Genomic DNA, 9,470 nt, shown 5'->3' with positions numbered 1-9,470 from the left:
TGAAGGAAAGGATGGACATCCTCCTCCTGACAATCAATCTTCACTGACTCCTGGCGAGGGCGAGGGCAAGGGAGTGGCAGCTGGAGGATGGCCACACAACAGATGGGGGAGCGTCCCTGCCCGAGGGCCCAGACACTCCGCCATTGTTTAAGAGACAACCACCTTCCTCACCTTTCACAAGCATCCAAGACTGGGGAGGAGGGCTGGTGGTCTAGCCTTTTGAAAGTGGGTGGCCAAGCTAGATTTGTGACCCGATGGTGACGCAGGTAGAGGGACAAAATGGATGCCAAATTGGCTATTAGACATGATCCTGCCTAGCCAGCAGGGACTCTATAATCTGTCCCTGCTAGGATAAGTAGCCCTCAGGCAATCTGCTCCTGGCTGTGCATGTTGGAAAATCTTGCAAGAGAACAAGTTAGGCAGTGTTCCTGTTCATTAGTTTTGTGTGTCTGTGGGACCACCCTGTGCAAAGCAGCATGGGCGGCAAACTGCCTGCACACCAGGTCCTTCAAATAAAGCAGCAGCGGCACCTGCAGCTGAGGGTGCAAAAGCTGTGTGGCATCAAACCTGGAAGCCACCCCTGCATGTCGGGAAGTGGTTGGCTGACATGTTTAGAGGCAAAAAAAGAGAGCATGGGCCTCTCTACTACAGTACATGCCCGTAATATGAAACAGTCCATGCAGGACTGAGCTTCCCTGGTCAGCATGGCATCTTGATAGCCTAAGCATAATACACATTTATCATACCCATATTGCAAAGACATAGAGATGCCTCATCAGACACAATTATGGCACATTTGGACCACCATAAAATGCTAAGTTTTGGTAACTTTGTTACCATCCTTTGCAGGGCTCTCTGCTCTCCAGGAGTTCACTCTGCAAGTGGAAGAGGGCTCTAGCAGAGGTGGAGGATGAACTCAACCTGGCTGTCTATTATCTCATGGAGTCTGGGAGTTGATGGAATGTTGGGGCGGGTGTAATTTTCCTCTGCAGTGGGGTTGGGTGGGCCACCGGGTCGCCGGGCCCCCTGCCCTTGGTGGATTCCAGGGAACGGGGCTGCCTACCGGGGTCAGCAGGGGAGCTGGCTCAAGGGAGGAGATACTTTGCCCCCCCCCCCCCCCCCAATCCTTCCCTCCCCATTCCCAACTGCCTCCTTCTTTCCGCTCCATCATACCACCACACATGCAGGGCCTTGAGGTACAGGTGTGTCACTGAGGTGCAGGGGAGGCATTCCTCCTCTGTCCGCTCCTGGCCACCTGTGCCTCAATTTTATTCCACAACCTACACATCCACTTTACTTACACTCTCACAACACTTATATATAGGGCCTTGGGGGTGGGCACACTAAACAGGATCCAATGGACGGTCTGTTTATTCAACCTTACAAATTTTTGATGGACATGAAAAGAATTATGAACTGTGGCCGACAACATTTTTAGCACATCTTAGACCAGCGGTCCCCAACTTTTTTTGCGCCATGGACCAGTTTAATGTCAGACAACATGTCAGTGTTTTTGTGTAAATAGAGGCCCATTAGAAGTATAAGAAATAATGGCAGTACTTTACTTTAACTATTCTCTTACTGGAAAGTGTCTAACAGTAAAGCTAAAGGTATGAGTACTAAGAAAGAACGTTTATAGACAGAGGTGAAGTTTCAACAGGAACCTGCTCTGTCTGAGCGGTTACTGCTGAAGGGTATCCCACTGGAGCTGTGTTTGCTATCGCTACTGCGTCTTTTGTTAACACTAACAACACAAAGGCTTAAAGTGCCTCGCCCCTGTGACAGGGAGTCTTTACGGTTTGTCTAAATGATGATGTTCAGAATATCCTGTTTTATTTGCAAACAGACTATAACAAAGCATGGAAATAGTTCACCCTGACTGTGAACCTATTTAAGGAAGTGATCTAACATCCACGGTGTCAGGCGCATGTAAACACACATGGTAAAAACAGTAGTAGAAGGCAAGAAGCAGCATTGTTCCTGTAAAATCCTTGCAGTCATTTATTTTTCATGAGCTCATATGGCAAAAACCCCTCTTTTCTTGGATGATTTTTTTCCTACTTCAATCTAGGCACAGTCTCTGCTTTTTAATGAATGATAAATAAAATGATATGGTCATGAGTGTGTGCGTGCTGAAACATGTATTGATGGGTTTAGTCCCCCAGGTCATCGATCACAGGCAGGCATTTGCCTGTAATGGGCATATGTGTCTGTCTCTCAGTTGTGGACAACGACCACAAAGACACATTCATGGATCAGACACAAAAGGGGCCATTACACCCAACCTTATCAATACTCACTCCTGAGAAACTACTTTTCTTCTTTTCTCAAGGGAAGGATTTGTTGACTGCCCAATTAGTAACGCTAGAGCGATTGATATAGTGTGAAGTTGGAGGCAGAAACAGAGTTTACGTTCCTTAAATCCGATCCTGGGGCGATCGTGACTCAAGAGTTGGCAGTTCGTCTTATAGTTGGAAGGTTGCCGGTTTGAGCCCCGGCTCCGACAGTCTCGGTCGTTGTGTCCTTGGGCAAGACACTTCACCCGTTACCTACTGGTAGAGAAAGGAGAAAAAAAAAAAAAAAAAGAAAAAAAAAAAAAAAAAAAAAAAAAATAATGTCAGACAACATGGTAAGGTTCGCGGATAAATACAACAAAATAAAATGATACAACCAAGACAAAAAATGTGGAACTTTGTAAATGTAATAATAAATGCAAATTCACTGTGTAATCGTGTAACTTTATTAGCAGCGTCCTCCTGAAATGCGTCAACAACACAGACAGTAACATCCTCCTCTCTGCCCCTTAATGCTCTCTGGTCGCTATGGTAACGTGCAAATAATCCTTTCAAAATAGTTAACTGAGTTAACGATAAAAACCCTGAAAACATTAATCTCACACCCGAGCTTTAACTCTCGGTACCAAACGACTCACGGACCGGTCCGTGGCCCGGGGGTTGGGAACCGCTGTCTTAGACTACAAGGTCGAAAGACACAACATGGAATAGTAATGGTGAAGACGAGGACGATAAAGATAAGAATGCCCAGGCCTATACAGAGTTAATCACTTTTGATGAGAGAAGCTGCTGCTGATGGCCGCAAGACAATGAAAATATTAAGAGACTATTATACTGGAAAAGGTAAACCAAGAATTATCAGCCTTACTGAATTGATTTCTCTGAAGAAAGTAAGCAGTGAACAAGTTTGCTGGAACAGGACATGACATGACTGTTTGATAGAAAACAGTTTCCTGCAGAGTCCTGCAGATCATTGTGTTTACTCAAGGAAAGCAAGAAAAGACAAAGTGATCCTCATCCTATGAGGTGATGATATTCTTATTGTAGCCAGTGATGAAAGTGTTTTAAAAACTGTGAAGGGAATGCTAACTGCAAGGTTCAAAATGAAATTTATGGGTAAACTCAAGCATTTTCTCAGTGTTGATTTTGAGCAAACAGAAGATATGTAAGTAAAATGCAGGAGAGACTGTAAACCAAGATCAACTCCTTATGAACAGTTGAACTACAATGATGATGCTGAAAATGAAGAATGCCAAGATGTACAGAGAGGCAGTAAGCAGCCTTATGTACTTGTCCTCTTGCATGCAACCAGATTTGAGTTTTGTTTTAAGTAAGCTATGGCAGCAATTCAAAGAAGCAACTTTGGAACATTACCGTAAAAACAATCAGGAGACAAAACATTGTGGTACAGGAAAAGTAACAAGGATCTGGGAATACAAGCTCACGGTGACTCAGGCTTGGCTGCAGAGGTGACTGATAGGAGGAGTACTACATGGTTCAGTAAGTCTGGATGAATGATACCTTAGTATCATGGAGAACAAAGAAGCAGCCAGCTGTTGCCTTGTCAACTTGTGAGACAGAGTACATAACTTCGGTGGCAACAACACAAGAATGTTAGTATTTGACACACCTGTTGCAAACCACGTATGTGCAACAAAAGGGACCACCAAGGATTTTTGAGGATTATAGCATTAGCAAAGAATCCGGTTAACAGGCAGAGATGTAAGCATATTCATAACACGTTTGGGGGCAACTTGAAAGAAAGGTAGACCTTGTCAGAGGTCCAGTGTTACTTTGGATGCAAATTATAATGTGATATTTAGAAACCCCATATAGTAGTATCATTTCCTACATTCTGCCAATACAAGCAAAAGCATCAGAATTTTAAGCACTGGTTTAACGATAAAATAATTGACCATATCATGATGTTTAGATTCTAGGCTTGACAGAATGTAACTAGATAAACTGAAATGAAACTGGACTGAAAAGAATAACAAAACATCAAGAAACTTGGTCACATGACCCAGGACCGTGACATACTCTTCATTCATCATTCCTTATATGCTGTTTGTATATCATGCCTATATTCTGTCAATACAAACAAAGGCAGTAAGAAACCGTTTTAAACAGCCACACATATTGGGTAATATCTACCAAATGTCACAGTGCTACAATCGAGACTTATAACACTACACTAATTCGATTTAGTTCAATTTTATTTATACAGCGCCAAATCACAACAACAGTCGCCTCAAGGTGAGGTCGACCCTACAATAATACATACAGAGAAAAACCCAACAATCATATGACCACCTTTGAACAAGCACTTTGGCGACAGTGGGAAGGAAAAACTCCCTTTTAACAGGAAGAAACCTCCGGCAGAACCAGGCTCAGGGAGGGGCGGGGCCATCTGCTGCGACTGGTTGGGGTGAGAGAAGCAGAGGTGGGACCAAGTCATTGTTTTGTAAGTAAGTCTCACGAGTCAAGTCTCAAGTCACTGGTGTAAAAGTCCAAGTTTAGTCACAAGTCTGAAACTTTGAATTTCAAGTCCTTTCAAGTCTTTAAAAAAAGAAAAAAGAATGTTGCAATGACATGTTAAATGTAAATAACAGACCATGTGTTTTTTTAAAAATCACGTTTGTGTTTATTTCAACACATGATGAAATAAGTGAACTTACAAAATATACACAAAGTAATTCTGAAATTGCACCTCTATAAGATACAGCTCAATTCACAGAATAAACATTCAATGAAAAACACAAAAGCAGAACTTCCTGTTCAGACAAAAAGTGCTGAGATTTCCACAGTACAAAACAAACCATTGCAGTATATTTAGTGCAGCGTGATTAGCATGTCCTCTCCCTCTCACCTAGTCCGTTTGTGCACGTATGAGTTTGTATCTGTCCATGTCTGAGTGACAGAGTGTGTGTTGTGTGTTCCCTGAGTTTCGATTGTTTTTTGCTCACCATCCACCGACAGACTGAGATAACAATCTGCATGTTATTCTTGGATGCGCTTGTAGGACCGGGTTTAAAATAGCATGACACAAATATCATACACATTAAAGTCAAATAGTATCATCAACGTAGCAACATTTGCTAGTAAGATGATGCTATCTCATCGTAGCAAAAGAGAAGCACCACCTACCATTTTTTTATGCAACTTCAAATTCAACTTCAGTTGGATGGTGTTCTTTCTCCGTCTGTGATTCTCATCTTGCATGTTTTTTGCATGTTGCATTTCGTTTTCTGTTGACTGCTTCATAATTTATGCACCCAAAAGAAGGCTTGGCAGCATTTTTGGCCTGAGCAGTTTTTTATTTGTTTTGTTTTTTTTAATCTTGTTGATTTGATTGGCTGTGCTACAGTTCACACACACATACGTACAGAGTGGTAAGAATGAATGAATGAATGAATTTAATTAATGGTGCACAATTTTTATATAATATGTGTGTTAAATTATAGATTTTTGGTAAAATATCAAGTCTTTTCAAGTAAACAAGTTCAAGTCCCAAGTCTTAAAACAATTTTTCAAGTCAAGTCTAAAGTCGAGGATGAAAGACATGCTGTGGAAGAGAGCCAGAGATTAATAACAAGTGTGTTTCAGTGCAGAGAGGTCTATTAACACATGCTGAGTGAGAAAGGTGACTGGAAAGGAAAAACTCAATGCATCATGGGAATCCCCCAGCAGTCTACACCTATTGCAGCATAACTAAGGGAGGATTCAGGGTCACCTGGTCCAGCCCTAACTATATGCTTTAGCAAAAAGGAAAGTTTGAAGCCTAATCTTAAAAGTAGAGATAGTGTCTGTCTCCTGAATCCAAACTGGAAGCTGGTTCCACAGAAGAGGGGCCTGAAAACTGAAGGCTCTGCCTCCCATTCTACTTTTAAATACTCTGGGAACAACAAGTAGGCCTGCAGAGCGAGAGCGAAGTGCTCTAATAGGGTGATATGGTACTACAAGGTCATTAAGATAAGATGGGGCCTGATTATTTAAGACCTTGTATGTGAGGAGCAGGATTTTGAATCCTGGATTTAACAGGAAGCCAATGAAGGGAAGCCAAAACAGGAGAAATATGCTCTCTCTTTCTAGTCCCTGTCAGGACTCTTGCTGCAGCATTTTGGATCAGCTGAAGGCTTTTCAGGGAGTTTTTTGGACATCCTGATAATAATGAATTACAGTCGTCCAGCCTGGAAGTAATAAATGCATGAACTAGTTTTTCAGCGTCACTCTGAGACAGGATATTTCTAACTTTAGAGATGTTGCACAAATGGAAGAAAGCAGTCTTACATATTTGTTTAATATGTGCATTGAAGGACATGTCCTGGTCAAAAATGACTCCAAGGTTCCTCACAGCGTTACTGGAGGCCAAGGTAATGCCATCCAGAGTAAGAATCTGCTTAGATACCATATTTCTAAGATTTTCAGGGCCGAGTACAATAACCTCAGTTTGATCTGAATTAAGTCAGGTTTTTGTGTCTAGCCTATTTGTCTTTGTGGGCTGATCACACACTGTTTAAGTTTCCCCTTGGTCTCATTTAAGTGGGTCAGTTTGTTTGTTGCCAGCTTTTGAGTAGAGCTCTGTTACTTTGACCTCTTTTATGGGCCCAGAATTAAGATTTTTTTGTATAATTTAAAGTTTGATTTTTGGGTTAAATAAAAACTTTTTATGGACTTTAATCTGTGTCTAATTTTGCTTTACTGGTTGGTCCATCACAGTGGCATTATTATCAGTTTGACCTTCACATCAGTTAATTTTAGATCGTTATATGATACTTTGTAGACACTGACAGAACACACCACACTTGGGAAGCTATGGGAAGGAACAGTCTAAACACAGTCGTCATCACATGCACACATGCAAACGTTAACAAAAACATAACCTCCTGGACGGAGGTAAGTAGTTGGTGCACACTGTGCAAAATAGCAGCAGCTGAAGAACCAGCCACCAGAGAGTTAACATCAAACTTACCTTTTGACATACAATGCTTAATAATTTACCGTTTTTATTTTTTTTAATCCCCTTGACAACACTTGAGAGAAAATATTCAAAGGGAACAAAAACTACATACAAAAGAAGCATGATTGTAAGATTAGGTTTCAGGGTCGTGTTCAGGGTTACACCACAGCGTTAGAGGTTGAAGAGTCAGTCTGTGCGGCACAGGGTAGAGCACCGGATTGGTAGCAATGTGGCATGTCTCAAAGAAGGAAAACACAACACTTCTGCAAAAATCAACATGTTTTCCATACTGAAATATTTCCCAACAGTTAGTAATGTTTGAAGCTTTATCATAATTAGTGTTTCACATGACAAGCCTTTATCTGAGCTGCCTATAAAACTAACAAGAAACCCAGAACACAGCATTGCACAACCTGAAAGGACAAGCAACAGCAGGTACAAACGCATCATAACATGAACGATTATTACATTTTATTATATATTTAAGCTAACATAAAATAAGTATAATTCACTGTTGACTGGGGATTCTGTTTGATACAAGCTGCAACTAAATCGTGTGTTCATTAGAGGTGCTGCTGTGGGAAAATGGCAGAACACTGTCACCTAGACATTATAAATGTTTTTCTTGGAAAGAGCCTGAAGGAAAACAGGCATAAAGACACTTGTGCATTGTAGTGTAATTGGCCCAGCAATTATCAGTACAAATCCAACTGGCATGTGTCACAGGTCAGTTTGAAATGTGACTTTGTAGAGTTGCACCATATCTGGTTGATCCGGCTTTTGAGTTGCAATGATTGCAGCGATTTCAGAAGCAGTCTAAAATCAAAGCAAAGCAACATGCTCCCTCAGGTGGACTATAGTGGCACTGCACTGCCATGGAAGCAGAGGACTGCACGGCAGTTTTTCATTTAAACTTATTTAGTCGATTGTATAACTTTTTAAAATCAATATATTTATCAGTTATATATTGTTTTATTATTCTATAGCTAATAAGTGATAGCAAAATATATGTTCTGGTGACTTACAACATTTTATGTGCTCTGTTGAATACTTCTGTTTAGCCAATGTTTCTGCTGTTATCTGTTACAGATACCTGCAGTTTATCCTTTAGCACATGTCCTGTAATGCAGCGGTGCCCAACCTTTTTTGCGCCATGGACCAGTTTATGTCCGATAATGTTTTCACTGACCGGCCTTTAAGGTGTCGCGGATAAATACAACAATATAAAACCAGTATAAAACAAAAAAAAGATTTATTCATAACACATGGGAAAAGACCCAGGGAAACTGAGTTAATGATAAAAACGGTTAAACCCCCGCTAAAAACCAATACAAACCATAAAAACCACGTTTGACCAGGACATGTCCTTCAATGCACATATTAAACAAATATGTAAGACTGCTTTCTTCCATTTGCACAACATCTCTAAAGTTAGAAATATCCTGTCTCAGAGTGACACTGAAAAACTAGTTCATGCATTTATTACTTCCAGGCTGGACGACTGTAATTCATTATTATCAGGAAGTCCAAAAAACTCCCTGAAAAATAAATGGCCTGAAAAGCCTTCAGCTAATCCAAAATGCTGCAGCAAGAGTCCTGACAGGGACTAGAAAGAGAGAGCAGATTTCTCCTGTTTTGGCTTCCTGTTAAATCCAGAATTCAAAATCCTGCTCCTCACATACAAGGTCTTAAATAATCAGGCCCCATCTTATCTTAATGACCTTGTAGTACCATATCACCCTATTAGAGCACTTCGCTCTCGCTCTGCAGGCCTACTTGTTGTTCCCAGAGTATTTAAAAGTAGAATGGGAGGCAGAGCCTTCAGTTTTCAGGCCCCTCTTCTGTGGAACCAGCTTCCAGTTTGGATTCGGGAGACAGACACTATCTCTACTTTCAAGATTAGGCTTCAAACTTTCCTTTTTGCTAAAGCATATAGTTAGGGCTGGACCAGGTGACCCTGAATCCTCCCTTAGTTATGCTGCAATAGGTGTAGGCTGCCGGGGGATTCCCATGATGCATTGAGTTTTTCCTTTCCAGTCACCTTTCTCACTCACTATGTGTTAACAGACCTCTCTGCACTGAATCATATCTGTTATTAACCTCTGTCTCTCTTCCACAGCATGTCTTTATCCTGTCTTCCTTCTCTCACCCCAACCGGTCGCAGCAGATGGCCCCGCCCCTCCCTGAGCCTGGTTCTGCCGGAGGTTTCTTCCTGT

The sequence above is a fragment of the Copadichromis virginalis genome, linkage group LG4 (assembly GCF_057382275.1).
Source record: "Copadichromis virginalis isolate Kocher_CV1m ecotype Utaka linkage group LG4, C_Virginalis_male_GT1.1, whole genome shotgun sequence".
Taxonomy (NCBI): Eukaryota; Metazoa; Chordata; class Actinopteri; order Cichliformes; family Cichlidae; genus Copadichromis; species Copadichromis virginalis.
This window is presented reverse-complemented; position numbering follows the sequence as displayed.